Source organism: Spermophilus citellus, assembly GCF_964194105.1.
Source record: "Spermophilus citellus genome assembly, chromosome: 1".
NCBI lineage: Eukaryota > Metazoa > Chordata > Mammalia > Rodentia > Sciuridae > Spermophilus > Spermophilus citellus.
In genome coordinates, this window is record NC_138182.1 from 143654974 (window position 1) to 143681895 (window position 26922).

The 26922-nt window shown below is 37.6% G+C and overlaps 2 long non-coding RNA genes across 2 annotated transcripts in view; one reads left to right on the forward strand and one right to left on the reverse strand.

Moving 5' to 3' along the window:
• LOC308652996 overlaps nt 1–18650 on the forward strand; it is a 36581-nt gene extending 17931 nt beyond the window's left edge. Inside the window, exon 6 of the long non-coding RNA XR_014022962.1 lies at nt 18601–18650. This is a non-coding gene — a long non-coding RNA (uncharacterized lncRNA). The remainder of the gene's footprint in view (nt 1–18600) is intronic.
• Nucleotides 17369–25417, reverse strand: LOC308653001. Its single transcript, XR_014022964.1, has 3 exons — nt 24716–25417; nt 19191–19475; nt 17369–17666 (listed from the first exon to the last, which is right to left on the reverse strand). It is a non-coding gene; the product is annotated as an uncharacterized lncRNA (long non-coding RNA).
• Between the last annotated feature and the right edge of the window lie 1505 nt (nt 25418–26922).

Consider the following 26922-nt stretch of genomic DNA (forward strand, 5'->3'; position numbering starts at 1 on the left):
ACCTCAAATCTTCTCAAGCATTTGCTGTACACACAAAAATCTTGTATAAGAGATGTTTTCAGAAAAGCCCAAGAAAAATGGGTGATATGGAACAGGCATAGGAAACTCAGAGCAGTGTAATCCTGCTGGTATGTAGGCAGAATGTTCATCTTCATTCCTTGGCAAGTGGCCAAAGGAAGCACTAGGTGGGGACACAGTTCATAGCCCTGGGATCTGACTTTCCTGTCAGGAAGGTTGTGATGGGTTGAGGGAAGCCTTGACTTTCTAACCATTAGACCATGCAAATAGCTCCTGGGCTCTGTAGGCAAAGTGTTTCTCCAGATGACGGAAAAAAATTTCAGGAGCTTAGATAATTAGTGAGTTTGATACTCCTCCCTCTCCCATCCATCCCCAAGGTATGAGGTGACAGTATAATATTCCTTCCATTTGTTTAATTTTCTTAAGGCCAATTTCCATAAACCATACAGCAAGAATTTTGTCCTCCACATCCATCTGGTAGGCTCCCAGAGTCCAGGACACACGATCCCCCTTTGGGAAACTCTGATGTCTCTCTTATCTGGTGTACTAGCCAAAGCTCTGATTATAGTAGCTATAGCAAGCAAACTGTCTGATGCTGACCTTGTCATTGCTTTGGGGATGGTGGAAATCAAAAGCTACTCCATGGACTATACCAGGAGGCTGATCCATATTTATGGAAGGGAAGAAATACAAGAACTAGGGGTTAAGGGGAAAAGACAAGAAGAGGCATCTCATTCCAGTGGAAATGTACAGTGAGTGGTGTTTCCTGGTTCAAATACCTTCCTGCAGCCGCAAGGTGAAGGCCAAGATTCAAGTTTAGCAACCAAGACCCATGCTCACTGGGCCAGGGTTCACCTACTCCATGCTCTGCATGCCCTTCCTGTCCCAGACAAACGGATATTTTTACTTTTTTCCACAAGCATCATGCTGATTAGGACTGCTACATCATCTTTATCAGTTACTCCTACGACCTATTCCACCCTGACCACATCTTTCCTTTAACCAACCACTTCTTTAAAACCCAGCTAATCCGGAAGTCCTCCCAACTGTCCAGTTCAGAGGGAGTTCTCTCTTTTTGTATCACACCTAAAATTTTGGGGAAATGTCTCCCTTTGGTGCTTAATTCTTCAAATGACTAATCCCCTACTAGATGCAGCCCCCCCCCCCCACAGGAATGTGAATGTCTAATGTCTCTGAATTTCCCCAAGTATCCAGGACTAAGCCAGGCACACAGCAGTGTCCTTTGGTTCATCCCACCAAATGTGTACCAAGAGTCAACTCTTCTTTATCAGGAGTCACATTAAGTGTGCCTGCCAAGGGTCATACAGATAATTGAGGGGCAGCTGTGGTTTGTTAGTATATTGATTCCACCTTCAGACACAGCCAAACCCGTCCTCTGTTCCTCTGACTCTCCAAGACTGGAAAACCTCCCTTTGATGAAACAGACCATTCCCTGGATCAGACCCAACCCTTCCCTTCACCACAAATCCACTCCAGCTCAACTCCTAGTTCTGGGCAAACCCAGGCCTCAACTCTGGAATAGAAGCAAATAGAAAACTCAGCAGTCCAAAAGGATGAGGAATAAGTTTTCCAATGCGCTTTGAAAGGATGTTGCATCATAAAGAATGATACAATCAGGGGGAAAAAAAGTTTGGAAGAAAGAAATTCTTTTTTTTTATTGGTTGCTCAAAACATTACAATGATCTTGACATATCATATTTCATACATTTGATTCAAGTGGGGTATGAATTCTTATTTTTACCACGTGTACAGATTGCAGGATCACATTGAAATATTGTAGTTTTAAAATCTCAGTATAAGCAGTGAACAGCAAACTACATACATAACAAAACAAAATCAGTGAATTAGCAACTGAGAGAAATTCTCTGACAGATTGAAGGAAAATAATATAAAGAAAAAAATTGTCAGGTACAGTGGTGCGTGGCTGTCAGGAGGCTGAGGCAGGAGGATCACGAGTTCAAAGCCAGCCTCAGCAACGGCGAGGTCCTAAGCAACTCAGTGAGAGACTGTCTCTAAATAAAATTCAAAATAGGTCTGGGGATGTGGCTCAGTGCTTGTGTGGCCCTGAGTTCAATCTCCCCCCTCAAAAAAATTATGAGACCTAGGAGAAAATTCCAGACAAGATGAGTCTAAAATACATTTTAGAAGGGGAGAACTGATTCGATGACCTAATGACTGAAGAAAACTTCCCTGAGATATAAAGGGTTACAGAGGCTAGGGATGCAGAGTCAACAACTCACACAAGGTGCTCACTCTCACTGAGTGAACAAATAATCAAGAATATTTCAGATATGAGTAAAAGTTTTAAAGAAAAAAAAATCACATGCTAGAGTGACATGGGGACAGAATGTTCTACTGTAGATTGGGTAGCAAGGGAAGAATTCTATGATAGGTACACTTTTCCTGAATGAAAAGATGGCTTTAGTCCTGAGAAGAAGCCTGTGAGGGAGGGGACTAGTTAGTGCAAAGGCCCTGAGGTAAACACTGTGGTTAAAGAAGGGAGGTCAGTGTGACTAAGAGTGAGCAAAGGGGCACTTGTCAGAGATGAGGCCGGACAGGTGGGCCGGAAAGATTATATCATATAGGCCTGATGTGAAGCGCAAGGGAAGGCACAGGGGAACTTTCAGCTAGACAATGCCACTTTGTCTAGTGAGTGGAGAGTGACTGTAATAAAGTAAAAGTCGAGGCAGGAGACCAGTTAGAGACTATTTCAGCAGAGTCTAGACAAGGGATGACAGTAAGCTTGGACTTGTGTCTTTGCAGTAGATTCAGACACCAGAAAAAGATGCATTAAAAGGACAAAGATAGGGCTGAGGTTGTAGCTCAGTGGGGAGACTCGCCTAGCACGTGTGAAACGCTGGGTTCCATCCTCAGCACCACATAAAAGTGAATAAAGGCATTTTGTCCATATATATATATATATATATATATATATATATATATATAGAGAGAGAGAGAGAGAGAGAGAGAGAGAAAGATAGATGAAACAAGAAGAAATCACAAGTAGTAACAGAAAAAAATGACTAAATGAAGTCAGAGGACGACTTTGTTTTATGATAACCCAAAATGAAGATAAACATTCATAAGTATTTCTGGGCTGAATAATAGCCTTCAGAATAACTAAAACAAGAAGAAAAAAAAAGGACAAAGAGAGAGGGAAAGAAGGAAAAGAACTGAGTAAAAAGTTGATAAGAAAATCATGATCACGGGCTGGGGTTGTGGCTCAGCGGTAGAGCGCTCACCTAGCACATGTGAGGTTCAATCCTCAGCACCACGTAAAAATAAATAAATTAAATTAAGGTATTGTGTCCAATTAAAAAATAAATATTTAAAAACAAATCATGATCACAATGAACACTTTTAATATACTTCTTTTAATCTCTAATAGATCAGAAAGAAAAACAAATAAGGATATACAGAATTTAACTTATTATTTATTAATCAGCTTTGCCTTATTAACAATGTTAAACACACTATCCCATAAATATTAAATATATATTCTGCTTAAAAAGTCATAAAGGCAACCTCAACAAATTGCCAAAGTAGAAAATTTTATTGCCCGCATTCTTTGTCCATAATGTCATAACAATAGAAGTAACAAAAGGTCAAATAAAAAATTCAACTACCTTGAGAAAATTTTTTTAAAAATTACTGTCTAAATAACTTTGTGTCCTGGAGGAAATAACAAGTTCCAATAAATAAAAGCAAACACTCATAACATTTACATATTAAAACCATTTGGGATGGATTATGAAAATTTTTTCTAAAATACAAAGAAGAATTCCAGGATGTAGACAGTTGGGAAGCTCATTGCTCACACCCTAACATCACCAACAACAATAGCCGGATAATTGCAAAATCTTAACTCTTCCTGAATCGTCAGAGAACTGAGGTCCCAGGGCAATCAAGAAGTGTAACATCCAAGGAAAGATAGGTGTCACCCATGAGAGATAGGACAGAAACACTGGTATACCTGTGGCAGAACATAATGGAAGAAACATTGGCTACAGGGGCAGATAAAGATTTATCTCCATAAGCCATTTAAACATACCGCTCAAGGCAAAGGATAAGCTAATGTGAGAGTATGGAATGCCTGGTAGTTATAGACACAAGGGAAATTCACACCGTTCTTACGCTCTCTACCACAGACCTTCATTGAGTGCTCACGAGAAAGACTGGCTCTCTGTCCCTGGGGATTTGTCAGTGATCCTGATGCTCCTCTTTATCATGCACAAAATCTTCCTTATATCTTTGGTGTGTTTGGTAGGACAGAGAGAGTCTTCTCCCCCTATACACAGAGGTAAAACATTTTTAATTGCCTGGTGCCAGGTAATCTCCTAATCCTTCAGCCTGTTTGCAGCCTGTGTAAGACTGAGGCTGGACCAGGATCACAGAGAGCCCTCACTGGTCCCCACCACTGGGCTGGCAAGTGTGAGTAACAAGCAACAGAAGATCATTGCTTGTGGAAGGGGAAGAGCACATTAGGAACATTCCTCTGAAGCACAGCTCCACAGGGAAATCTAAAAGCAGCAGATGGGGCAGGAACATTGGAAAACAAAACAATTCTGGAAACTGAGTGCCTACCCTAAGCACGATGTTTGGAAGCTGGAGGTACCATGAAGGCAACCATAACAATAAAAAGAGATCCCCAGCCATGTTCACATCTTAACTAAACTGACCACATTGCTCACATTGAGGTCTTAGAGGAACTAGGTACATTTCCAGGGGAAAAATACTATAAAAATACTATAAATATTTATAGAATGTTTAAACTACTATAAATATTTTTACTATTTAAACTATAAATGGTAAACCTCATTATCTTACATACTATATTATAATATCAGCATATAATAAACATTCTGAGAGAAACAATAAAATAATACACTGTTTAGATATAAAAGACTTATTTCACGTATGACCCACATAGTAGAACTATCCAACTGGTAGCTTACCACAGCTATAATTAATAAGGTAAATTCTTAAGTAAAAAATGGATGAGATATATATAAATGGGGAATTTCAGCAGAAATATGGAAATCATAAGAAAGATTCAAATGGAGATATTGGAGATAAAAAAATAAAGTAAATGGGCTAAAGAGTGTCTTTGACAGGCTTACCATAGATTACACAGCTATATGATCTGAATCTGTCTCCCAAAATATATATGTTGGAAGCTAAGGCCCAATTTGATACTATTAAGTCATGAGGGTGGAATTCTCATGAATGGGATTAGTGACCTTATAAAGGTATTAGGGATTAGTGACCTTATTTTTTTTTTTTAAAGAGAGAGTGAGAGAGGAGAGAGAGTGAGAGAGAGAGAATTTTTAATATTTATTTTTTTTTAGTTCTCGGCGGACACAACATCTTTGTTGGTATGTGGTGCTGAGGATCGAACCCGGGCCGCACGCATGCCAGGCGAGCGCGCCACCGCTTGAGCCATATCCCCAGCCCCGGATTAGTGACCTTATAAAGGTATTAGAGAGAACGAAGGAGTTCTCCCCACCCTCTTCTATCTCTTCTCCCATATGAAGACTCGGTGTTCAAGATGCCATCTAGCAAGCAGAGACAGAGCCTTAGCACCTTAGTCATGGACTTCCAGCCTCCAGACTGTGAGAAACAAATTTCTATTACTTATAAATGACACAGTCTCAGGTATTTTGTTACAGCAACACAAAGAAAATATGACAAAAGCCATGGAGACATTTGGCAAAAATTTTTAGAAAATAATGAAAGGCATAGAATATAGACCCAAGAAACTCAGAGACCATGAACAGAATAAATATTCTCCCTACTGGAAATCATGCCTAGATAACATCATATGCAAAACCAAAGACAAAGAGAAAATCTTAATGGCAGAAATGGCAATGTTATACACAGAGAAAAAAGATAAGAATTACAGCAGATAAGCTATAGGCTCCACATCTGTGGATTAAATCAACCAGAGATTGAAAATATTTGAGAAACAAAAAGTTACCAGAAAGTTTCAAAAAGCAAAACTTGAATTTGCCACGTATCAAGCACTATGCTGAATCAACATGGAAGAAGTGACATGTAGGCACACTCTCTGTAGCCTCCCAACGTTTCAGTCTCTCCAGCATTTGCTGTTGGAGCATTCCTTGCCTCACATTTCATTCACTTGTAAAATGTGAACTTAGATCTACAAATAGTTGCATCTGTACTGAACACCTACAGAGTTTTTCTTTGTCGTTGTTCCCTAAACAATGCAAGATAGTATTCATATTATGAATCATAAGTAATCTAGAGATGATTTAAAGTATATGGGATGATGTACATAGGTTATATGCAAATACTATGCCATTTTATAGAAGAGACTGAGCATCCTCAGATTATGGTACCTGAAGTATTCCTACAACAAACCCTCTGTGAATACTGAGGGACAAGCATATTTAACCTAGAAGACAAGAGAGAAAGAAGGAGGAGGAAGAAGGAGGAGGAGGAGGAGGAGGAGGAGGAGGAGGAGGAGGAGGAGGAGGAGGAGGAGGAGGAGGAGGAATTAAACCAGAATTCTTTTAAAAATTTTTTTAATGCTGGAGATTGGAACCTGGGTTCAGCTCAGAATTATGTACCTAGGAAAACCATCTTTAAAACTAAAGAGGAAAAAAAATAAAGTTTATATTTTAGAGCAGTTTTAGTTCACAATAAAAATGAGTAGAAAGGGCTGGGGTTGTGGCTCAGAGGCAGAGCATTCGCCTAGCATGTGTGAGGCACTGGGTTTGATCTTCAGCACCATGTGAAGTAATATAAAGACATTGTGTCCACCTATAACTAAAAAATAGATTTAAAAAATGAGTAGAAAATGCAAAGTTCCCATACTACCCTGTCTCTGCACATACACAAACCCTCCCACTATTAAATTCTCTCACCACAGTGAGAGGATTGACTCAGACATTATGAGTATGTTGACTCATAATTATCAAAGTCTATAGTTTACATTGGGGTTCACTCTTGGCATTGGGCATTGTATGGGCATTGACAAACATGATGGCAAGTACCCACCTTCGTAGTTTTATATAGGATAGTTTCATTTCAATAAGAATCTCTGCCCATTTATCCTTCCTTTCCTGCTAATGCTTGGTAATTATCAATTTTAAAAATTCTCTCTATAGTTTTACCTTTTCCAGAATGTTCATGCAATTAAGGTCATACCTTATGGAGCCTTTTCTGATTGATTTCTTTCACTTTACCATATGCTTTTAAGGTCCCTCCACATCTTTTTTGTGGCTTGTTAGTTCATTTCTTTATATTGCTGAATAGTATTTGATCATATCGAAGTAGCACAGTTTGTTTATTCATTCACCCATTAGAGAATGTCTTAGTTGAAAGCAGGTTTTAGAAATGATCATTTTTGTTAGTTTGTTTTATGTACTGGGGATTAAACCCAGGGCTGCTCTAACACTGAGCTACATGCTTAGCTCTTTTCTATCTTTTACTTTCAGGGTCTCACTGAGTTTCCCAGGCTGGCCTCAAACTTGCAATCCTCTGCCTTGGCCTCCTGAGTAGCTGTCATTATAGGTGTTAGGTTTTGAAAATCATGAATAAAACTGACATAAACACAGAATGTAGGGTTTCGTGTTGACATAAAGCTTTCAACTCATTTGTGTAGATACCAAAGATTATGATTACAGTGAAAGTATGTGAGAAGCAACCAAACTGCCTTCTAAAGTGACCCTAACATGATTACTAGCAAAGTTCAGTTAATAGCTATCATATTTGTTACTGTTTTTTTATTTCTTGATCTTGTTCTTTTTTTCTATTTTGTTTTCCCCTCTCTATATGCTTTCTGTGATTTTACTCAAGAACTTAATCTTTCCATTTTTTCTCCTTTCTGAGCATAGCAGTTATACTTACTTTTTAAAACTTTCCTAAGTGGTTGTCCTAGAATTTCACATACACAAACACAACTAATTTCAAGCAATACTATACAACTTCATGTTTAATACAAGTACCTTATAATAACAAAAAATTTCTAATTCCTGCTTCCAATTGGGTAATTGCTGTCATTCAATTCACCCACACATGATCATGCACACTCACACTCATACTCACACAGACACAGACACACACATACACCCCTGAATATATTGTGCTGTTATTATTTTGAACAACTGTTATCTGTTAACATTAATTAAGAATTATTAAGAATTTTAAAATTGTTTTTCTACACTTTCTCCTTTTCCAAAACTATTCCTTTATGTAGATCCAAATTACATGACCGCTCTCATTTTTCTCCTCTCTAAAGAACATCTTTTAACGTTTCTTGAAAGGCAGGTCTAGTGCATCACATTTCATCAATTTTTGCTTGAGAAAACCTTTATTGCTTTTCACTTTCAAAGGATAATTTCATAGGGTATAGAATTCTAGACAGTGAGGCTTTTTAAAAAAATTTTATTATTTTTTTTGAGAGAGAGAGAGAGAGAGTGTGTGTGTGTTTTAATGTTTTTTTTTTTTTTGTTGTTGTTGTTGTTTTTTAGTTTTTTCGGTGGACACAGCATCTTTGTTTGTATGTGGTGCTGAGGATTGAACCCGGGCCGCACACATGCCAGGCGAGCGCGCTACCGCTTGAGCCACATCCCCAGCCCGACAGTGAGGCTTTTTAAATTTTGTTGTTTTGTTTCTCTTCAACAGTTTAAATTTTTCACTCTACTCTTGCTTGCATGGTTTCTGAAGAGATGGTGGATACAATTTTTAATCTTTGCTCCTTTATGAGGAGGAAATAAGCCCCTGACTGATTTATTTCATAATTTTATTCTTTATCTTTGATTTTTTTTGTAGTTTGAATATGAAGTTTAATTCTGTCATTGATACTTCAAATGTTGTTTCAGTTTCTTCTGTGTTACTTGCATTCCCATTATGTATAGGTTAGATTTTTTGTAGTTGTTCCACATTTCTTTTCTTTTTTCTCTTTTCTTTTTTTTTTCAGGAATTTTTTTGTTGACATATCTTCAAGCTGTTTCTTTTCTTATCTGACTCAGTATAATGATGAGGTCATCAAAGGCATTCTTCACTTCTATTTCAATATTTTTATTTCCAGGCTGCGTACAGAAGCACACACCTGTAATTCCAGCAGCTCAGGAGGCTGAGGCAGGAAGATCTCAAGTTCAAATCCTGCTTCAGCAACTTAGTAAGGCCCTAAGAAACTCAGCAAGACTCTGTCTCTAAATAAAATATTACAAAAACAGACTGGGGATGTAAAGTGCCTCTGGGTTCAATTCTCAGTATCAAAAAGCAAACAAGTATTTTTATTTCCAGCATTGCCTTTTGATTTTCCATCTGTCTGCTTACATTATCCATTTGTTTTTGCATGTTGCCTGCTTTCTCTGTTAGGTGTCTTAACATATTAATCATAGTTGGTTTGTTTTCATTTTAAAATTTTTAATTATTTTATTGGGTCTTTTTAGTTGTATATGACAGTAGAGTCCATTTTGATATAATTATACAAGCATAGAATACATCTTATTCTAATTATTTGCATTCCCACCAATAATGTATCTTTTTCCCCACATCCTTGCCAACATTTATTGTTACTTGTATTCTTGATGATTGTCATTCTGACTGGAGTGAGATGAAATCTCAGTGTAGTTTTAATTTGCATTTCTCTAATTGCTAGAGAGAATGAACATTTTTTTCATATATTTGTTGACTATATTTCTTCTATTGGGAAGTGTTTGTTCACTCTTTTGCTCATTTATTGATTGATTGGGTTATTGGTTTTCTTTGTGTTAATATTTTAAATTTTTTCTTTTAGATATACGTGACAGTAGAGTGTACTCTCACATATTATATATACATTGTATATTATACATACATAATATGTAGTTGTATATTATATAACTTATTCTAATTAGGATCCCATTCTTGTGGTTGTACATGATGTCATTGTTGTTTTAGATTCATGGTCTGATAATTCCTGGCCATATCTGGGTCTTGTTCTGATTCTGATCTCTTTAAAATTCAATTTTTGCCTTTCAGTTTGTGTTGTAATATTTAATAGAAAGGCATACATGATATACTGGTTGAGAGGAATTATAGTAAACGGCCTTTAGCGGGATGAGAGGAAGTGTTCTGTAGTCTTATGATTAGAGCAATTGGTGAGCCTGTGCCTTTGGAATGTGAACTTCACCAGTTCATCTCAGATTACCTGGGAATAGTGCTGCATCCCCAATATTCAACTTATGGGTTTTAGCAGCACGCTTAATATCCAAACCCTAACTTCCTATGTCCGTCAGGCTCTCATGAAAGCCCAGCAGGTTAGGCTCTGGTAAAGAGTTTCTCCTAAGGAAAGACCTTATTTAGAAGAAAAGAATGCTCTGGCATTCCAAAATGATTTCTTTCTCTTCCCTCTGTTAGAAGTATGAGTGGGTTTTTCTTTAATGTTGATGATGAGAATCTGGAAGATTTATCTTGGGGGTAACATGAGGATCCCCTTGATGACCGGGACCTTGGGATTCTGTCTCAGGCTTGTCCACTGAGAACCTCCCGCAGCTTGCCAACCACAGAACCACAGCTCTGATTTCACTACTCTGGTAGTGGTTCTGAGGAGGTGGCTTTCTGCTCTGGGAAGTTGTGATTTCTGTATTTGCCTATTTGTCGCTCCAATTTAGGAGGTAGACATTTCCCTGTGACCTCACTTCTCTGACTGACCTGTTCCCCCCCCCCTCCATTTGTTCAGTATTTTTTTATTTGTAGTGAGGCTGGAGTTCTAATGGCCTCTAAGTTCTAATGGACTTATATTAGACTAGAGACCAGAAGTCCTAAGTATCTTTTCAGACAAAAGCTAATTTTTTGGTCACAGACTTACCCTACAAAAACTTGGATCTATACAAAGAAATCAAGGTATCTTGATAAATTAAGACAAACATTATTTTTTTTCTTATTTTAATCATCTAAAAGATAATTCTCTAAAGGGCAAAAATAATAGGAAAATATTTTGAGGTTATAGCATATGATAAAATAAGACATACAGCAACTATAGCACAATATTGGGAAGAATTAGAAATATTATAAAGTCTTAAACTATCTAGTATATCATTTGAAGATTGATTGTAACTAATTAAAGGTACACCCTGTAAACTAGAACAACCACTAAAATTTTTTTTAAAAGAGGTATAAATAATAAAACAATAATAGAGGTAAAATGTAATCTTAAAAAATAGTCAATACAAACGTGCAGGAGGGACAAAGGATAGGAGAAAACTGGAGAAATGACAGATTTAAATACAATTACATCAATAATTACATTAAATATAAATGGTCTGAAACATAAAAATTAAAATCAAGACCATTAGAGCTCAGTGGTACAGCACTTGCCCCATGAGATGCCCAAGGCCTGAGTTTCATTCTTAGCACTGAAAAAGATAATTCAGTATTGTCATATTAGATGAAAAGCCAAAACACAATTATATGCTATCTAAAAGAAAATCGTTCTAAGCACAAAAACATAAGTTAAAAATAAAATAATGCCAAGAGAATGAAAAGACAAGCTAGACTGGGAAACATATTTGTAAAATACAAATGTGATTTTAAAAAGAACTGTTTTCCAAACTCTTAAAGCTCAACAATGAGACAACAACTCAATTAAAAATGGGCAAAATATGTAAACAGACACCTCATCAAATAAGATATAGAGATGATAATTAAGCATATGAAACAATGCTAAACATCATATGTCATTAAGGAATTGCAAATTAAGACAACAATGAGATATGTATCTATTAGAATAATGAAAATCAAAAACAGGTAAAATACTAAATTCTAGTGAGGACATGAACGCTCATTCATTGCTAGTAAGAATGAAATATAATGCAAGTATTTTGGAAGGTAGTTTGGCAGTTTTCTTTTTGTTGTTGTTGTTGTCTTACAAAGCTAGCATATTCTCTAACAATCCAAGAATTGCTCTCCTCAGTATTTACCCAAATGAGTTGCAAACCTAGATCCACAGAAAAACCTTAACACAGATGTTTACAGCAGCTAATTCATAATCTCTAAAACCTGCTTGCAATTAAATGTCCTCCAGTATGCAGATAGATAAGCAAACTATAGTACATCTACATAATGAAATACTATTCCACAGTACTTAACAAAGGAGGGGTCTTAAATGCATATTGCTAAGTGAAAGAAGCCAATCTGAAAAACCTACATAATGGAAGACATGACATTTTAGAAATGGTAAAACTATAGAGACTGTTAAAAAAAAAAGTCAGTGGTTACCGGGAGTTTGGGGCTGGGGTGGTGAGTGAATAGAGCATAGAATTCTCAGGGCAATGATACTGTAATGATAGATGCACAGCATTTAATACTTGCCAAAACCCATAAAACTGGATAACACAAAGGTGAACATAACATAAAATATGAACTTTGGTTATAATAATGCATCAATATGTATCATCAATCATAACAAATATACCACATTAATGCAAGACATTAGTAAGAGGGGAAACTGTGGGGGAGGAAAAAGGACAAATAGGAACACTCTGTACTTTCTTCTTAGTTTTTCTATAACCTAAAACTTCTCTAAAAAATAAAGTTTAAAGGCCAGGGGAATAGTTCAGTGGTAGAATGCATATTTAGCATGTGCGAGGACCTGGGTGCAATTCTCAGCACCAAAAATAAAGTCTATTAATTTAGTAAAAGCAAAATGATGTATTTTATACCATTAAATATACACAAAAAAAAGAGAGCTGGAGGGCTGGGATTGTGGCTCAGTTGCAGAGCACTTGCCTCGTACGTATGAGGTACTGGGTTCGATCCTCAGCACCACATAAAAATAAATAAATAAAATAAAGGTATGTGTCCATCTACAACAACAAAAAAATTTTTAAAGAGATATGGAGTGGTTATATTAATATCTGACAAATTAAACTTCAGAATAACAAATATGATCATGTGTAAGAGTAAAATTATGCCAGGTGCTATGGGTGCATGCCTATAATCCCAGCAGCTCAGGAGGCTGAGGCAGGAAGATTTCAAGTTCAAAGCTATCCTCAGCAACTTAGTGAGGCCCTAAGCAACTTAGCCAGACCCTATCTCAAAATAAAATATTAAAAACAGCTAGGAATGTGGCTCAGTGGTTAAGTGCTTCTGGGTTCAATCCCTGGTACACCCCCCCCAAAAAAAATTGTAAAATAACCAAGAAGACATAAAAAAAATAATAGTTTTATATGTACTTAAAGGATTTCAAAAAACATGAAGCAAAAACTAAGAGAACTAAAGAGAAATAGACAAATCTGTAACTATTATTAGACTTTAGCTGACCTTGGTTATCAAAAGGACAGAGAAAAAATTAGGTAAAGATACAGAAGACCTAAAAAGCACCATCAACAGCTTGCCCTTGTGGACATGCATAGAACACTCAATTCAACTACAGCAGAAAGCACACTCAGACACACATGAAATGTTCCCAAAGGCAGACCATATTCTTGGCCAAAAACCAAATCTCAACAATTTTATTTTTTTATTTTTTATTTTTTTTAAAGAGAGAGTGAGAGAGAGAGAGAGAGAGAGAGAGAGAGAGAGAGAGAGAGAGAATTTTTAATATTTATTTTTTAGTTCTCAGCGGACACAACATCTTTGTTGGTATGTGGTGCTGAGGATCGAACCCGGGCCGCACGCATGCCAGGCGAGCGCGCTACCGCTTGAGCCACATCCCCAGCCCCAAATCTCAACAATTTTAAATGAGCTGAAATCATACAAAGAATGTTCTGTGACTACAACAGAATAAAATTAGAAGTAAATGACAAAGACATCTAGAAAATCCCCCCAAATGTTTGGTAATTAAGCAATATATTTTGAAATAGTTCATGAGTCAAAGTAGAAGTCATAAAGGAAGTTAGATAATATTTTCAATAGGGTTTAAATGAACACAAAACATATTAATATCTGTGTGGTGACCTTCACGTTTATGTCACATGCCCTGATGTGGTACAATAGGAAGGGAACCTTCTTCTCCTAAAGCCATAATTTTAACCATAAGAAAATATGAGGTAAACCTAAGTTGACTGTGTCATAAAATATCAGTACTCTTGACCAGTACTCTCTATAAGGAAGAATAAACAAAGGTCACAACACTGAGATGTCCTAAACATAAAAGAGACATCAATGTTGGTGAAATAGGAATAAGGTTTGGGTCTTAAGGTAACAATAGTATGCCAATGTTAATGCCTTGTTTTTCTTTTTAAAATTTACTTTTGAGTACACAAAAATATAAACATTGTATACACTAATAGGGTTCCATGTTATATTTCAATATATGTATGTGTTGTGTAAAGTTTGATTCGGGTTGAACTCCTTTTTTTTATGGTGCTGGGGATTGAACCCAGGGACTTGTGCATGAGAGGCAAGCATTCTACCAACTGAGCTCTATCCCAGCCCCAAACATTTGAATATCTGTATCTTCTCAAACATTTCTCATTTCTTTATAGTGAGAACTTTCAAAATCCTTTCCTCTAAAATGTTAATTTCTAGCCTGATGAATTGGTACATGCTTTTAATCCCAGCTATGCAGGGGGTAAGGCAGGAGAATGGTAAGTTTGAGGCTAGCCTGAGCAACTTACTGAGACCTTGTCTCAAAATAAAAAAATAAAAAGGACAGGGAATGTAGTTCAGTGGTGGACTGTCCCTGGGTGGAATCCCTAATTATGGAGGGAAAAAAAGGGAGGGGGGAGAAAAGATAGGGAAAAAAGTCTTAGTTTTGAAAATTGTACCATGGTTATGTAAATTGCTAACATTAGGGAAAACTGGATGAAATATATAAGAGGATTTGGCAATTAAGCAACATTCTTTGAAATAACTTATGAGTTGAAGTGGAAGTCATAAGGGAAATTAGATAACATTTTTAGTAGAGTTTAAATGAACACAAAATATGTATGGTCTGTTTATATTTATCATATGAGCCTAAAATTTTCCCAATACAAAAGGGTTTTTATTTTATTTTGCATGATATCACCAAAACAGTGTTTACAGGGAAATGTATATTATCATTAAATGCTTTCATTAAAACAGAATAGAAGTTTCCAGTCAATAGCCTACCCTTCCATTCTAAGAGTATAGAAAAAGAAGAACAAATTATGCAAAGTAAGAAGGAGGAAGGAAATAATTTAAGGGCAGAAAACAGTGAAATTCAAAACAGAGGAACAATAGAGAAAATTAATCAAGCCAAAGGATAGATAAAACATGAACTTCTAGTCAGATGGAGAGGAGGAGGAGGCAGTGGAGGAAGAGGACACAAATTATCTAAAGCAAAAATGAAAAAAGGGCTTTCACCAAAGGCTGTTCTGATGTTGACATTTATCAATTCAACAACTTGGAAAAAAATGGGTAAATTTCTTGAAAGAGAGGAATTATCAAAAACTCACTCAACTATCAAAAACTGTGGGCAATCTTTTGTTTATTGAAGTATATTCCAATAAAGAAATCTCAACACAAATGGGTTTATCAGCAAATTCACTTAAGCAAGAAATGCTGGCAATTCTACACAAACTTTCATGGATAATAGAAGAGAATGGAGTACTTCTTAACTCATGTTATGAAACCAGCATTACTATGATAACAAAACCACAGAAAAAACAATAGAAGAAAAGAAGACCATAAAACAATATACACAAGTATACAGATGTGAAAATCTGCAACAAAATGTTATTAGCAAATTGAATCTATCAATATGCTAAATGACCAAGTGGGGTTTAACCCTGGAACACAAGGTGAATTCAACATTTAATACTCAATTAATGTAATTTTTGACATCAACAGACAACAAAAGAAAAAATATGCTTGATAATATCAGTAGATATAGAAAGAACATTTGACAAAATTAACTTTTGTGTATGATAAATAAAATTTCCTAAAAACTAGGAAGTGAAAGGAATATCTACAACCAGACAACAGTCACCTGCATAAAACCTTTACCTTGTATCATACTTAATGGTGAAAACTAAATACTTTCTCCCTAAGATTGAAGATGAGAGGAAAATATTTGCCCCCACTATTCCTACTCAAGTATTATACCATAAGTCCTAGCCAATACACTAAGGTAAGGAAATGAATTAAAAGACATACATATTGGGCCTGGTACAAGGTTCATACCTGCAACCCCAGTGACTTGCAGGATTGTCACAAATTAGAGGTTAGCATAGCAACTGAGTGAGGCCCTAAGCAACATAGTGAGACCCCAAAAGGGCTGGGGCTGGGGATGTGGCTCAGTGGTTAAGTGCCCCTGGGTTCAATCCCCAGTACCAAAAAAAAAAAAAAAAAAAAAAAAACCCACAAAAAACAAAAAAACCAAATTGGAAACAAAGAAATAAAAATTACCTTTATTGCAGACCTGCTTATCTACATGGAAAATTCTAAAGGTTTTATAACAGCTACTAGGATAAATAGTTAAGGAAGGTTATAGATTAAAAAGTTAAAATAGAAAATTATCTTTCTACATATCAGTAATGAATGATTGGAAATTGAAATTTTAAAAAAGTATAATTTAGGGTCTGGGGATATAGGTCAGTGTTTAGAGCACTTGCCTGACATGTGTCAAGCTTGAAGTTTGACCACTACCCAGCATTGCAAAAACGACAGCAATAATGACAACAATAAGCCAGCACCATTTATAATATCACAGAACACAGAGTCGAGTCAGCCCCCTGTATCTTGGGTTCCCCATCTATGGATTCAACCAACTACAGACTGAAAATATTCAAGGGCCAGGGGTGTAACTCAGTGGTAAAGTGCTTTCCTAGCATGTGTGAGACCCTAGGTTTGATTCCCTGCAAAACACACACACACACACACACACACACACACACACACACACACACACAATGTTCAAAATCAAAATCACTGTGTATTAGACATGTTCAAACAACTTTTTCTTGTCATTAGTCTCTAAATAATTCAGTATAACAACTATTTACAGTGTATTTGCATTATGTTTGTTATCATATGTAATACAGAGATGATTTAAAGTTTACAAGATGATGTATGTAGGTTAAATGAAAATATCTCACCCTTTTATAGAAGGGACTTGAGCATTCACAGATTTTGGTATCTGTAGGGGGTCCTGAAACCAATCTCCTGTGGTACTGAGGGACAACTGTATTTAAATATAAATGTAACAAAATTATGCCAAAAGTGGTTATGATAAAAAAATTAAAGTAGACCCTAAATAACTGATTGTGTTCATTGATCTATAGAATAAAATCCCAATCAAAATCCAGCATGCATAAAAATGTGTTATACATTGATATTTCCCTAGTTTATTTGGGCTACTGTAACAAAATAGCCTGGGAAATTTGTAAACAACAGAAACATATTTCTCACAGTTCTGAAGGCTGAGAAGTCTAAGCACAAAGTGCTGATAGACTCAATGCCTGGTAAGGAATCATTCTCTGCTCCAGAGATGGCACATCTGTGATGGGTGCTGTGAACTTGCACAGTAGAAGAGCGAATGTGAGTAAACTCACTTCTTCAAGCTCTTTTCTAAGGGCACTAAACCCATCCAGGAGAGTCATAATGACCTGATCACATCCCAAAGCCCCTTCTCTGGAATCTCCTTGAGGGTTAAGTTCCAACATATGGATTCTGGAGGGACAGGAACATTCAGGCTTGTGCAGATACACCTGCAGTGAATATGTGAAAAGAAAATTAGGTAAACAACTCTATTAAAAATAGCAACTAAAAGAATAAGGTCCTTAGGAATAAGTTTAATCAAGGAGATGCAATACTTGTACACTGAAAAAGCTTTGCTCAAAGACAATTTGCAAGACCTAAATAAATTGGAAAAACATACCATGTTAATGGTTTGGAAAATAATATCATTAATGTGGCAATACTCCCCAAATTGGTCTACAAATTCAGTGTAAACCCTATTGAACTTCCAATTACCTTTTTTTTCATAAACAGAAAAGCTGCTCCTAAAATTCGTATGGAAATGCAAGGGACCTGAAATAGTCATGAAGAAAATCATGACAAGGAAAGACAAAGTTAGAAGGTGTCATCCTTGTCAATGTCAAAACTTACTACAAAGCCACACTAATCAAAACAGTGTGACAGACTGAATTATAACTCTGTACTCCATATATAAGTATAATTACTATATGTCAATTTAAAACTGTTTTAAATGAGAGAAAAACTCAAACAAATAAAACAGTATAAGCATAAGGGTGGACGTAGAGCAACAGAACAAAACTGACTCCAGAAATAAACTCAAAGATCTATGGTCAATTGATTTTCGACAAGGGTGCCAAGACAATTCAATAGGGAAATATTTTTTTTCAATAAATATGACTGGGACACCCAGATATTCATAAAAATGTAACAAAATGAAGTCAGATACTTAGCTCAGGTCCTTACATTAAAAAAAAAGACTGAAAATGTATCAGAGACTTAAATGGAGGAGCTAAAACTATAAAACTTTTAGAGAAAAATGTGGGTGTAAATTTTTGTGATATTAGATTAGACAATGCTTCTTAAATATATGACAGTTAAAATATAAGCAATCAAAGATAAAATTAATTTGGCTTCATCAATATTAAAAAACTTTATGTGTTACAGGACACCATCAAGAAAGTGAACAGAGTGCACCTGGAGATGTAATTCAGTGGTGAGTACTTGCAGGCATGTGTGAGGTTCTAGGTTCATTGCCAGTATGGGGTGGGAGGAGAAAGGAAAGAATGGGAGAAATATGTGAATTAAATATGTGAAAAGGACCTAGTAGGTTTAGTATCCAGAATATATATTCAGAAACCACTTATATTGTATAACAGTTTAAAAATAAGCAAAGAGTTGAAAAGTTGAAAAGACATTTCCCCAAAGACATACAATGACCAATAAGCACATAAAATGATGCTCATTATTAATGAGTTATTAATCATTAGGGGATTGTAAGTCTAAACCACATGAGATACCACTTTATCTACAATAAGATGGTGGTAATAATAATAATAAGCAGAAAACACTAAGTGCTGGTAAGCATTTGAACACTCAGACATTATGATGGGTATCCAAAAGGGGATAGCCATTACACAAAACTAGCATTTCCTTAAAAAGTTAGTCACCACAGGAGCAGTAATTCAACTCCTAAGGTATATTCCAAAAGAATTTAAAACATGTTCACACAAAAATTTAGACATGAATGTTCTTACCACCACTATTCACAGTAGAAAAACCTGGAAACAAAATGTCCATCAACTGATGAATGGAGAAACAAAATGTAGCATATCCACACAGCAGCATATTACTGAGGCATAAAACAGTAATGAAGTTTTCATTATAGAGACCTTTCACCTCATTCTTAAAGATGATGCAGAGGTTTCGACATTGTAAGGCTGTATGTAAACCTCTGAGGATCTACTCTGATTGTTCCTCTGGTCACTATCCCAGTAACTATGGTTAAGTTACAATGTAACCCTCCTGAGGAAATGCTGGACCTGATAAGAGAGAGAAAGAGAAAAAAAAAACTGTACATTAAAGAAGTTACAGGATGTACATGTACAACATGTTCCACAAGGATCCAGAATTTTATTGGCTCAGGATCCTGAGGGTGATGGTTCAAGCGGGGATGCCTTGTGACAGGTAAAATTGGCAAGAATCTGTCTTTATTCTTACCTTGGGCCAAACTTCTTTTCATACAATGTGGGCCACCCAGAATCCTGACCACTAGGGGGATTCCAGCATCACCTTCCAAGGCTATGTTCTGAAGCAGTACATTTTCAGCTTGCTTTTCTATTTTGAGTTAACCCATCCATGAATCAAGCTTGGCCACTTTCCTTCTCTTTTTTTTTTTTTTTTTAAAGAGAGAGAGAGAGACAGAGAGAGAGAGAGAATTTTAATATTTATTTTTTAGTTCTCGGCGGACACAACATCTTTGTTTGTATGTGGTGCTGAGGATCGAACCCGGGCCGCACGCATGCCAGGCGAGCACGCTACTGCTTGAGCCACATCCCCAGCCCCACTTTCCTTCTCTATCTGCTGGTCACAAAAGATTGCACATGTGGTCATGGGTGTGAGCTGAGTGCAGGGTATCACTACAACTGTGGAGCATCTCATGGGGGAATGGGACTACTGGCACATGTAGCTTTCTTATACTCTCTGGCCCTGCTCTGTGTAATCCTGGATGAGCCACTTGCCTCTTATGAGAACTGATGCTGGGGCTGCCTTATTTTATGACTTGGTAGATCTAAAAGACTGTAACTCACGATTAGGGGAACTTTGATGGATCTGGGAACCTGAGAGTGGACATAGGAACTATCCATCCTACTTGCTTGATATTCCATAGTCAAACACTCCCTTTCTACCAGCATCCAGTAGCATGCTGTGAGCTGCTTTTTGAATGGCAGATAGTTGTTGTTGTTTTTAAAATGGGGATGCTACAGAGTTTGTGGCCTTAATCAGACACAAATATTGCCATATATTCCACGTGGCATCCTCTGCAATCACACCTTACCCCCAACACTCTGGTGGGGTATTCTTGGTTGTACCGCCCAAGTGGCAGAATTTCTTGCATCATAGCTTCAGTTTACTTTGAGATGCTTTCCTGCTATGGACCATGTAATGGTTAATTTGAATTGGATTAAGATATGCTGAGGATTAAGAAGCTTATGGATGTGTCATGGGCATGGGCAGCACCATCCCAATCACCAATAGAATGATGGCTTGGATGGAATAAAAGTTGGAAGAACAAGGAAGCAGCAGGATGCAAGCTCTATTCTTCTTGAATGGGTTATTGATTGCTGCTGCGATCATCTGAGGATATAGGACTCTTGTTTCTTCACTCTTCCAAAGTTGACTCTGCCAATGGTTCTCCAGAGAGTTTCCAGAGCTACGGTTGCTGCACTGTCACTTTGAGCTCCTCATGCCAATAGACCAGGCAAGGAATAAAAGGAGGCACTGTACTGGCAAGGGTCATCAACCCTTCAAGAGAAGGCAGTGTTGCTCTTGCATAATACAGACAGAGAAGAATATGGCACTTGGGTGATCCATTGGGGGATCAGGGTTTCTTAGAACTCCCTGCCAAATTCTAAAGTTAAGTAGATTAGCCAGGACTTCACATGACCATGGTAAACAGGGCTCTTTAAGGATGAAGGTATGGGCCAGCCTGCCATACCACTTACTCCAGCAAAAGTGCAAGCCTGACACATGAATGGACCCCTCAGAGGTGAGCTATTGGCAACAAAACAATGAATCAGGTACAAATGAGCACACCCCAGTGCTCTTGTTATTTTTCAAATCTCTCTGGAACTTTGAAACCACTACCCCATAACCAAAGGTTGGGAGACAGGGATTATCTGATATTAGATTCCTGCAAATCTGGAAGAATGGTGGCTAAAATAGAAAAGCATACTTCAAAATATTTTTGGTTAAGTTTTCCCTTGTCTCAGAGCCTTTGCACCTGATATTCTTCTTTCCTTGGATACCCAAACAGGTCTTTCTCACAGTTGATTCATTATCATCCAAATGTCACTATCTTAAAAGAGGGTTTTCCCTCTTTTTTTCTTCTCCATCACAGATATTCTCCCTTATACCATTCAAATTAATACCTTCATAAAACTTTCAAAACATGCATTAATTTTATTTATTGATTTAAAATTTTTATTTATTATTCAATTCTAACACTGGAATTTAATCTTCACAAAGGCAGAAACTTTGATGGTTAAGTCATTGCAATCTATTCAGATATCTAGAACATTGTAAGTGCCAAGTCACTACATGACTGTGTTAAAAAAACTAACAAAACTAGACTGGAAGTTAGGGATAGGTTATCAATGAGCCAATGGGAACAAAAACACCTAAAGGAAATAATATGCCAAATATATGTTTCCTGCTTCTAGCTGACTCAACCTCAAAAACCTGGTTTTCAGCACCAAATGCCCTGCTCTTTCCATGGAATCACGAATAACACAGAAAAATAACAGATGCTGCAGCAGTTCTAAGAATATGGCAAGCAGCACTGAGGCCATATGCAGAAGGCAAAGAAAGTGAACTATAGTTAGTGTTGGCCCTATTATACCTACTACCTCTAGTCCATGTAATTGTTAGTGGTGAACAAAATTACTCCCAGATATCCATTGCAGCAGGGGGGACTGGGAGAACTTGGCACCTAATCAGTGCACAAGGGAACCCGCACCACATATCTGTACCACCCGTCTTTTCGCACAGTGTTCATGCTGGAGAAAATGAGATGCAAGTTTTGGCTATGGATAATCTGTACCTAGGACCAAACCATTCAGAAAGCATGACAGTTTTCAAGATTTTATTTTATTTTTAAAATTTTTGTATGTGGTGCTAAGGATTGAACCCAGTGCCTCACATGTACTAGGCAAGCGCTCTGCCACTGAGCCACAACCCTGGCGTGACATTTAAAGAAGCCTAAAACATCATTCACTCAGTTTGTAATTAATTTTTTCCTACTTTATCTTGGAAAAATAAAATTTACAAATTGTGATTATTGTCCATTGCACCAATAAAGCAGCCACTTGGGTCACTTTCCAAACTATAAGCTTATGTTGCAACAAGTAGAACAAGTCAGGCTCAAAAAATTCCTGTAAGAAAACTCCTGGTCCAAACCAATCCTTTTATTTCAAGGAGTGATCCTGTTATCAAAAGATCAGAGGAGGATCTTCAGATTGTACCAACTTCGGATTGGGGAAAGGAGTATAATAGAATTTCAATGTTGCTAATCTTTTTTTTTCCTTTTTTTATTGATTATTTAAAACATTACATAGCTCATGATATATCATCTTTCATACATTTGACTCAAGTTGTGTTTTGAACTCCCATTTTCACCCCAAATACAGATTGCAGAATCACATCTGTTACATATTCACATTTTTACATAATGGCATATTAGTGACTGTTGTATTCTGCTACCTTTCCTATCCCCTACTATCCCCCCTCCCCTCCCCTCCCCTCCCATCTTCCCTCTCTACCTCCTCTGCTGTTGTTCAATTCTCTCCCTTTTTTTCCCTCCCCCTTGCCCCTCATAACCTCTTATAATTTTATGTATCATTGAAGGTCTCCTACCATTTCCATATGCTTTCCCTTCTCTCTCCCTTTCTCTCCCCCAATTCATCTTTGTTTACTAGAGTGAATAGGAATGAGTCAGAAAGCCTTCTCTTCTGAAGCAGTCACCAAGGCAAAACTCTCTGGAGCTTATCACCCACAAAAGTGCAGGTCTAAGCTTGCTATAACTTTGAAGGAAGAAATCTTAAAAGCAGTGTGATAGTATCTTTTTAATATAATAAGAATTTTTTTCTCATCATATGTTTATTTCATTTTTCTCCATATTTTTATTGATGCATTATGATTTTATATAATGGGAATTTGTTGTTCCATATTCATACATGCACACAATGTAAAAAAAATAACTTGGCCAACATCATTCCCACTAATGCATGTTATTTAATGCAGTTTTGGGTAGAGAAAGAATCTCAGGAAAGAATCCGGAGATTTATTTTTCCTCATTGCTTATTTAAAAATTTGACTTAAAAATTAAGCAGTGACACATGCCTATAATCCCAGTGATTGGGAGGCTGAGGCAGGAGGATCTCAAGTTTGAGGGTAGTCTGGGAACTTAGCGAGACTCTGTTTCAAAATAAAAATGAAAATGGGCTGGCAATGTAGCTCAATGGTAAAGCGTCCCTGGGTTCAATCCCCAGTATAAAAAAAAGTTAAATAATTATTTTAAGAGTAAAAAATTAGTCCCAGTCTAGAGAAGAAAGTGACAACAATGTTTCTGAATCTTTACTCCTCAATTGAGAGACTGACAACATAAGGAGTAAAAGAAAGTAGAGGTGCTGTGCAAAGGGGAAATGTTCTCCAGGTGATGCTGCAGCCCTTGCCTTCCTCTTCCTTCTTCTCTTTCCACTACTGTCTACCATGTGATAGAAGCTGCTATACCAGGTTAATTCATTAATTAATTAGATTTGGGAGGCTGAGGCAGGAGGATCTCAAGTTGGAGGGCAGTCTAGGAACTTGGCAAGACTCTGTCTCAAAACTAAAAATGGGCTGGTGATGTAGCTCAATGGTAAAGCACCCCAGGGTTCAATCCCCAGTATCAAAAAAAAAAGTCATCTGATCATAGGAGAATGTTACTGGAGATTGGGGAAAGTGGACGAAGGGAGGTTGGACAACAGGACCAGAGCACCAGTAGATAGAAAGAGTCAGTTCTGTTGCTCTGCAGCACTGAGAGATGACTACAGAGTACCCTGTTACATATTTTATGAAGATCTAGAAGAGAGGAGCTCAAAGACTCCAAACATAAAGAAATGGTAAGGACAGGGAAATGCTAAATACCCTGATCTGATCAGTGCATGCTGTTTGCATGTGTTGAAATATTACACTGAACCCCAACTTGTATTGACAAGTTGGGAAAAAAAATAAAGTGAATAAAATTAAAACTTTTAAAATAGAGCTTCTGGAACATTCTAAAATAAACAAATTCTGGGATCTCAACCCTTGAGATTTTGATTCAACAGAGACCCTTGCAGCCCATGCATGGCGTGCCTGTGAGGCCCTCCGGCATTGCCCATCATACATAGCTCAAGAATCTCTCCACAATTTCCTGTCTCGTCAGGCTCCAAAGCTTTATTCTCAAATTCCCATGAAGTTGAAGTGAAATAAATGTGCAGATCTTAGATATTCAATACCAGAAAGTGGGGAGGATAGTTACCTTCTCATCCATTATAATCAAGGATGTGGTGTGAGAATGAGAGACCCATCATAGCGGAACAGCGGTCACCTGCCCCTTTGGGGGGAAGGACTTGAGCAGACAGGCAGGTAAGACGGGAACCCAGGTGGCAAGCGCAGATGTATGAAGTAAGTTTGCATGCACAGAGCAACACCAATTTGTGCCTGTGTACCTGTTAGAAGAAGAAAGTTTCTCATAGGAAGTGGTCAGAAAAGATGGCTAAAAAGGAATGCCACTCTTAGAAAATATTTAATCCTGGACAGGTGAGGAACATTTACAGACTAAAGTCCCAGAGGTGACCCACAGGAAGAAGCTGGCTTTGGTTTTCAAGGTCTGTGTGATTTTCTCAATAAAAGCTGATCCTGAAGCACCAAGGATATTTTTTCCCAGACTTCCAGACAAACCAGTCAAATGATCCTAACTATAGAGACACCTGCTCACAAATCCTGGTCAGACAGCAGGGAGAGAGTTTTGATTCAGGTGCATCTTCAGGTGAGGGGGACAATTCAGCTTAGACCTAGATCTTCCAAGAAGCCCTGTCTGAATGTTCGGGCTGCACACCTAGATCTCAGGAGCTGGGTGTACACACCTCTTTTATAGCCCTTACTTGGATATTTTAAAAGTGCTTTTTCATATGTATGTCTTCCAGGAAAAGATGGTCTCTGTGTGGAAATAGATACTGTTTTCTTTGCCTTTCTATTTCTAGTTCCCCAAAGACTGAGCAGCACATCTGAGGTGCTGAGGGAACATTTGTTTTACCAGCTGACTCAGCTTCTATCTTTTTGTTTCCCTCAGCCACTCCAGGGGCTTGTGCTGGGTTTAAACATTGGTACTCAAAGCAACAGAATGAAGTGCCCTACCTGTCAACAGGGGAGTGGGGTCTGCCCAAAGAAAAGGGCGGAGGAAACTAGCGCAGGGAACTAATATCAATTTCAGGTGCCTGGAGGAGACAGAACCATGTTAGGAGCAGGGATGGAAAGCTGTTTTCTCTTCTGGGCCTAATTTTAAAACAGTTCCCAAAGATTTATCCTTGAGAACATAAAGTCCCCTAATCAAGAAGGCAATGACTTCTGACCTTTTCCTGACACTTTATACACAGTCCAAATGAATGATATGTGGTCCTTTCCCAAATAATAACCCAAACGAACAAAAAAATCTTCTAATATCATAATCAACAACCTCACAGTAAACAACAACAACAAGAACCACATAGACAGGGTTAGCTAATGACAGCCTTCAAACTAGCCCAGGAACTCTACCTTCCCAGGACTAAATGAAGACATAGTGAGAAGCTTATCTAGTACCTGCAGCAGGATGAGGAAGGTCAGAGAGGCTGTGGAATTTGTCCAAATGTACAGCCAGATTGTGATAAGGCTTGGATTCACACCCAGGCTTCCCAATTCCTGAGCCCATACTCTTAAACCCTCCGTCATTTGTGGACTCAGATAAGGAGAGGCAACCAAGAGTAAGACTGGGCAGACCCCTGTAGAAAGGGGCACAGAAGTGGGACCCATGACATTTCAAGGCCCAGTGTTCCAACAATAGAAAGTTTCAGAATAATCTGGCAAGGCTCAACCGGAAGAGAGGAAAGTACAAGAAGGCAGAAATGACAGATTCTCAGGTTGATGCCGACACTAGAAAAATTCTGCTGTTTAAATCTGTCAGAAAGGTAGCAGAATACAACAATTACTAATAGGGCATCATGTAAAATTGTGGATGTGTAACCGACGTGATTCTGCAATCTGCATTTGGGGTAAAATTGGGAGTTCATAACCCACTTGAATCTAATGTATGAAATATGATGTCAAGAGCTTTGTAATGTTGTGAACAACCAATTAAAAAAAATAAATCTGTCAGCCCAGTGGTGAGCAGAATTCTTTGGTTCTTTTGGCCAATCAAAGGATCTTCCTCTTCTATCCAAAATATACTGGATGGGGAAAATCAGGTGGAAGAGAAGTCATGGGGCAGGGAGGAGAAGAGGGGATGGGTAGGGGCCATGGCTTAGCAGGGGGCATGGCTTAGCAGGGCTCTGAGATCAGCCCTTATCTCTGGATACTGCATCATGATGGTCACTACTGGCTTAGAAATGCCGTGTCAGGAGGTTTAAAGTCAAAAAGTCAAACTCAAATTAAAAGAAGAATATGGCCAGTGGTGGTGGTACACTCCTGTAATCCCAATGACTCAGGAGG